The 7,135-nt window shown below is 45.5% G+C and overlaps 1 long non-coding RNA gene across 1 annotated transcript; it reads right to left on the reverse strand.

Annotated features, from left to right (window-relative positions):
- Positions 1–2,791: 2,791 nt before the first annotated feature.
- LOC145521465 (uncharacterized) lies at positions 2,792–6,758 on the reverse strand. The gene is made up of 3 exons (XR_014065400.1): positions 6,307–6,758; positions 4,454–4,712; positions 2,792–4,341 (listed from the first exon to the last, which is right to left on the reverse strand). It is a non-coding gene; the product is annotated as an uncharacterized LOC145521465 (long non-coding RNA).
- Positions 6,759–7,135: the final 377 nt, after the last annotated feature.

Raw genomic sequence — 7,135 nt, forward strand, 5'->3', positions numbered from 1 at the left:
CCCCTTCCTTTTTTATCCATTTTTCCTCCTCGGGAGAGTACCTGGGAGCAACTGGTTTCTCCGGGGCTAGCAGGACTTTCGGTCTGTCTGGTGGCTGCTCCTGGGTGGCCTCCTTGGTGGCTGCATCAGCCTGGTGGTTCCCTCTGGCCACAGGCTCACCGCCCTTCTGGTGGCCTTTGCAGTGGACAACTGCCACCTCCTTTTGTTCCCATACTACTTCCAGAAGTTTCAGGATTTCAGCTTGGTTTTTAATCCCTTTTCCTTCTGCTGTAAGAAGTCCTCTTTCCTCGTACAAGGCTCCATGGATATGTAGAGTAGCAAAAGCATACCACAAGTCAGGATAGATGTTGGCTTGCTGTTCTCAGCTGAGTTCCAGTGCCCCGATTAACGCTTATAACTCTGCTCTCTGTGCTGACCATCCTTGAGGAAGCGGCTCTGCTTCCACCACTTCAGAGTCAGACACCACAGCATACCTAGCCAGCCTCTTCCTGTTCTCCATGAAGCTGCAACCATCAGTATATAGGACCAGGTCTGGGTTGTGGAGTGGCTTGTCAGTCAGATCTGGTATGCTAGAAAATAGTTCATCTAGTATTTCCAAGCAATTATGGTCCAGAGGCCCTGCTTTGTCTGATAGGAAGGTAGCTGGGTTTAGAGTCCATACAACTTCCAGTTTTACTGGCAGATTTTTCACATAGTAACCCTTGATACTGAGTCATCTGTGCATGTGTGAGCCAATGGTGGCCTCTGCTCCCCATCAGAGTTACAACTGAGTGCAGGACTGTAACATTTAGGTTTTGCCCCAATGTTAACTTGTCAGCCACCCTTGCTTAGCAAGGTAGTGGCTGCTAATGCTCAGAGGCAAAGTGGCCATCCGGCTGCGACCAAGTCAATCTGTTTAGACAAGTAGGCCACCAGCCTTTGCCTAGGTTTAAATTCTCAAGGCCATTTCATTCTTTTCATGAACAAAGAGATTGAAGTCTCTGGTTACATCAGGAAACCCTAGATCTGTGGCCTCAAAGAGTTTGGCCTTAATTGTTTGAAATGCTGCCTCTTGGCTTGGTCCCCATTCAAGGGAAGACTTTTCTTTTTTCAAAGCCTCATATAGGGGCCTGGCAAAGTATTAAAATCTAGGGATCCGTATCCTACAGAATCCTGTTGCTCCCAAGAACTCACAGACCTTCCGGCGAGCGGTAGAGATAGGAATGGCATAAATTGCTTGTTTCCTTTCAGTTCCCAGCATTCACTGGCCCTGCATGAAGTCAAAACCTAGATATTTGACTTGTCTTTTACAGATCTGTGGCTTTTTCTTTGGTACCTGGTACCCAGCTTCCATTAACAAAGAGATGAGGGGTTTTGTTCCTTCTAGGCATCGAACCTGCATTGTGCTGGCCAGCAGAAGGTCTTCAACATACTGAAGCAGGACACAGTCTAACTCCTGTCCAGGAAATTTAGCCAAGTCAGCAGCCAAAGCTTTGCTGAAGAGAGTAGGGGAGTACTTGAACCCCTGAGGATGCCTCGTCCAAGTGAGCTGTTCCTTGTTTCCCGTGTGAGGGTTTTCCCACTCAAAGGCAAGTAGTTGTGGGCTGACAGATGCAACCCAGAGGCATTTTTCAAGTCCAAGCAAGTAAACCATTTGGCTGTGGAAGGGATCCTAGTAAGGTGTATGGATGAGGCACTGCCAGGTCCGGAGTAATTGTTGCCTCATTTACAGCTCTTAAGACTTGAACTGGACAGTAGTCATGCACCCCTGGCTTCTTCACAGGTAGTAATTCATCATTTCATCAGAAATGGTGGCATTTCATCAGAAGTCCTTATTGGAGTAGTCTGTCTATATGAGCCTGCATTCCCAGTTGGGCCTCCTGGGGAAATGGACACTGTTCCAGTTTCACAGGCTGAACTCCAGGTTTCAGATCAATCAGGATAGGAGCATGGTGTTTTGCCAGACCCGGAGGATTTTCCTCAGCCCTAACTAGTGGGTATCCAGTCTCTAATTCAGGAGGAATTGTCCATTCTCCTGGATGGGAGGAATACAGACACCACTCTTCTCTCCTTACAGCAAGAGCATAATCAAGGAGGAGGATGGTCCTGCTAGCTTTAGCCAAGCTGACCCGTCAGCAGAAAGGAAATCTAGGCCCCCATCTTAGCAAGCAGGTCTCTTCCCATCAAGGGAACAGGGCAGTTGGGCAGGTAGAGGAATGTGTACACTATCTCATGACCCCCCAGTCGGCATTGTCAAGGACTACAAAACAATCTGTGGGTCTGGGTGCCTGTGGCCCTGATGATACTGGCTTCTTTTCCCTAGAGGGGGCTCCATGCTGGGTTACCACTGAACTCTTAGCGCCTGTGTCCACCATAAAGTCCACTGGATGATCCCCTGCTTGAACTCTGACCATGGGCTCTCGGGGACCCAGTTGGAGAGAGCCTAGTTCCCTCTAGTCAGATTCTACTCCAGCTAGCCTGATCAGATTAGCACTGGGTGGCTTGGGTTGGTATTGGCTCAGTGCACCGGCTGCTTTGGTTTTCTTCTCAGGGCGACTGAGGCACTCATTTTTCCAGTGTCTCTTTTCCGTGCAATAGGCACACTGATCGCAGCTGAGGGGAATCTTGCCTTATGGGGTGGTCCCACTGGGGGTGCAGGCTTTGACAGGGCAGCTGCCAAGAGTGTGGCTTTTTGCTTCATCCTCTTTTCTGCTTCTCAGCATGCTGTTTGGTCATGATTAACAAAGACTTTGTTGGCTATTTCTAGCAGTTCTGTGGCATTTTTGCCTGCAAACACTTCTAACTTCTGTAATTTTTTTTTTTTTTTAAATGTCAGATTGTGCCATTCCCACAAAGGCTGCATTTATCATCCATTGATTTTCAGGGGCTTCAGGATCAAAAGGGGTGAAGACCCAGAAGGCCTCACACAGCCTTTCGTAGAAATCGTAGAAAGCCGGGCTTTCATCTGTTTTCTGTTGCACCTCAGTGGTCTTAGCCACGTTAGTAGGCTTCTTAGCCCTGGCCTTTACCCTCTGAGGGGGGCCTGGCCTGTCAATACCTCTCCAACTGGTTTCTTCTCCCCTCAGTATTTGGGTCCCAGAGAGGCTCTTCCTCTGGACAGTTGTCCCAAGCCCAGTTCCCCACGTCTAATTGGCCCCCTGGGGTATTGGCCTGGAGCCATTTTCGAGCCTCTGTCATGACTTGTTGACATTCCTCTGTATTGAATAGGGTGAGGAGAAACTGCTGGCAGTCTACTCAGGTGGGGTGGTGGGTCTGGAAGATAGATTCTAAGAGATCAATCAGCGCTTGGGGCTTTTCAGAGTTGGAGGGGGTGTAATGTTTCCAGTTAAGATCCGTCTTGGGAAAAGGCTGGTAGTAAGAAACAGGTCCCTCCTCTTGTAGGATCCCATTTGCAGCAAGTGCTGCAGCCCTTGAGTCTCTCCTAAGGGCATTTGTAGTGCTGAGGCAGCTGCTCCCTGAGCCAACCGGAGGCATCCACCCGTCCGTTCTGGGGTAGCTGGCCATGGGGGCACAATGGCTTCCGGAGCGTCAGGAGGAGGAGGTGAAACGGAAGGCAGGGGGCTGTCTGGTAAATGCCGATTTCTTACTCTCGGCGGGGCAGTTGTGGGGGTGTAAGGTGAGGGCACTGGAGGCATTTCTTCAGCCTCACACTGGAGGGTCAGTGGTTCCTTCTCTTGACGCGAAGCCCTTCTCTTTGGTTGAGCTACTAGGATCTTACACTGTCCCTGACCTGTGGCATAGAATCGAACCCAAGGGGGCCTTAACTGGGCAATGTCCAATCATTGATCCACATATGAGAATTGGTCAGGGTGACTGGGTCTCCTGTTATGACTCTAGGCATTGCTCGGACAGTGGGCACGTCAAAGGTCCCTTCTGAGGGCCATCCGACCCCAAAGGAGGGCCACTCCAGCGTGCAAAGGATGCACAGTTTTCCAGGACTCCATTTTACACCATAACCCCCCAGAGAATTCTTTCTTAAAATTCTTAACCATACACTCTAAGACAGTGGGTTTAGAAGTCAAATCACCCATTATGTGAAAGCTCCAACCCTGAGGTGGTGTCAAAACAAAGGGAGGAGACGCTCAGTATTGTCCGCCTGGCCTCTCCCCTTAAGGAGGTTTAGAGGCCTCTTAGCATCTGCAGTTGGTATAAACCCTCGACCCAGACCCGCCTTTTAGGGAGGGATTAAATCCCACGGAGACTGGCGCTGTCCGGAGCTGTATGAGGCCATCACGGAATGCAGGTTAGGACCCACTTGGGCTCCCTAGTCCGAAGACGGTGGAGCATGGGCTCTCACTCTGCACAGTCCCTCTCTTAAACACTCCAAAATGCACTGACCACCTGAAGGAACAAACCCTATTCTGAGTGACTCTCCAATCACTGGGAGGTGATCAGGCTCCCCTCCCGCCCTATGGTGGGTCTTGACTCTGGCAGATGTCCCCGGGGCACTCACGCATTTGACATCCTGTCCTGGAGCCCGCTTCTGCTCTCCTTCTGAGTCCGTTTGGGAATCGGTGGGAATCGCGTGGGCCGAGGCCGGTGCGGCTCAAGCGAGAGTCGGGATCCCGCAAAGGGCCGGGCAGTGCCTATCCGTCAGTCACCGCCGGCAGCTGCAGCTTTCCCCCATTCCCTGACAAGGGTGGCGCAAGGGGCCAGCTGGGTTGTTGCCTTCCCGGCCAATGCAGGAGAAAAAGTTATAGAAATTGTGGCCTCTGAAACAGACAAGAGGAACTTGAAGATGCAGAATAGCAGAGTTTATTCAGCACCGGTGCAGATTCAGTGGAGTTGTCTCCAAAGGCTGAGTGCCCCAGCTTTGTACATGGTAAACTTCCCACTCAAACGGCTCACATCCCTCCCCTCCCCAGGCAGCCCAAATTCCCACGGATGTAACAAGCAAGCAAGATCACAGATGGCAAGTGGGGATTGATGAGCAGCAACTGTTAACACAAGATAAAAGGAGGGAAATCAAAAGGATGTTACTTTAATTGGGGGGCGTTGATATCACTCCTATCTCAGCTGTATCAATTTACATTCCCACCAATAGTGCAAGAGTATTCCCTTTTCTCCACTAGCACTCCAGCATTTATTGTCTGTAGGCTTTTTTGATGATGACCATTCTGACCTGTGTGAGGTGATATCTCATTGCACTTTTGATTTGCATTTCTTTAATAATGAGCGATGTTGAGCATCTTTTCATGTATTTGCTAGCCTTCTGTATTTCTTTGGAGAAATGTATGTTTAGATACTTTCCCCACTTTTTGATTGGGTTGTTTTTCTGGTATTGAGTTGTATGATTTGCTTGTATATTTTGGAAATTAATCCCTTGTCAGTTGTTTCATTTGCTATTATTTTCTCTCAGTCTGAGGGTTGTCTTTTCACCATGTTTATAGTTTCCTTTTCTGTGCAAAAGCTTTTAAGTTTAATTAGGTCCTACTCATTTATTTTTGTTTCCGTTGCTGTTGATACTTTTCATTAGATAAAATATGGCATTGCAAAATAGCTTAATTTATTTATATAGTCATGAAACTTGTAGTATTTAGTCCTCAGTTCATTTATTTAAAATGTAACTGATAAGCTAACCTATATTCAAGAGAAACACTGCTATTTGTTTAGTACTCATTTAAGACCTACAGCCATCAGCAGAAACACACATACTTCTTTCTCTTGTTGCCCTAGAAATGGTTTCTATAGCAACTGAATATATTGCTCTGAGGACCCAAAAACTACACATGAGTGTGTGCATTCATAACAAGAAACAGTCTTTACATGATCTTTTATTTTTCAGCTTAAATATAATTGATATCAAGTCAGTTGGAACTCTTTATAACAAATAGTACATAAAATATTATGAAGAACAGTGGAGCACAGTTTTGATTTATTTCTTTAATCTCAATTAAGTAAATAGCTCAAAATTACTCACATCATTTTTAATCCGTAAATGTTCCCACACTTTGTCTTTGATATCAATTTCAAGAATAGTGCTACATTATCTGCTAAAAGTTATTGCTCTCAATATATAATACTCACTATGGTTAAAAATAAAGGTCCAAATATAAAGTCTATCCTATTCAGGTGCATAATTTATTATAGACAAATACTCTTCTAAATAATTATAAATACTCATGATATACACTAATAAACATTACGTGAGTATTTAAATGGCTTCTTTGAAGCCACTATGATGTATGGACTTTTGAAATCACTTTTTCCAATAATAAAATATGCACAAGTGAGTTTTTATAGAAATGGAATGTAATTTAAAAAAGTAGATAAGTAATTTAGTTTGTAATATAAAAAGGGACTTACATATGATATAGTATCTATTTGTAGTTTGTGTTGTTTCTTTTGTTTAGTCATTTTTCAACTTTTTTTTTTTTTCCATTCATTCCTATGCTGGATTCATCCACTTTGCGATTTCCCTGTACATTCTCCCAAGACTTTCATTTTCCCTTAAAGAATATCAAGTAATGGCTGTCTCCAGATGACCAGGAGAAAGGCTTTTCCTCTCATACCAGAGTTATTTTCCTTAACATTATACTTTAGGCCTTCCACAAACTATTTTCTAAATTTAAAGTGGCTTTCCCCCCCAAATCCTGCTGAAGTCTTATATTTGTTTCAAGGCTTCTGTCAGAACTTCATTTCTTCAAGGAGCCATCCTAAGTGTTCCTCACCTTCTGACCCCCAGAGGAATTAATCACCATATTTCTTAGAAAGAACTATGTCTCTGTACACTCTTGTACAATATTCATTTTCACATGAGATTTATTCTCCTGCAGTCTTTCTCATGCTTTTACTCCTCCCCACAGAGTGCACTGAAATCAGTGTCACTCAAAGGATTTCTGATTTGAATTGACTCCTCAGAGGAAATACTTTTGCATTCCTATGTCAGCGGATCACTTTTGTACTGATGTAGGGAGAGTTTCTCATTGGTTATTGATATTGTGCCCAAATGCTATAGAAACTTGAAAAAAGCATGAGAAGCTGTTTTAAACTATTGGGTTTGACCAGCACTGTGCTCACAGGTCCTCTTCTCTGGATGCTACTTGATCTGTTTTGCTGGCTTATCCTCCTTCACTTGTATTATCATTGCTAGTCCTTCTCAGTCACGGGAGAACTCAGGTCTTGTATGGAGTTT

The sequence above is a fragment of the Giraffa tippelskirchi genome, chromosome 9 (assembly GCF_054371585.1).
Source record: "Giraffa tippelskirchi isolate mGirTip1 chromosome 9, T2T-mGirTip1v1.2.pri, whole genome shotgun sequence".
NCBI classification, from domain to species: Eukaryota; Metazoa; Chordata; class Mammalia; order Artiodactyla; family Giraffidae; genus Giraffa; species Giraffa tippelskirchi.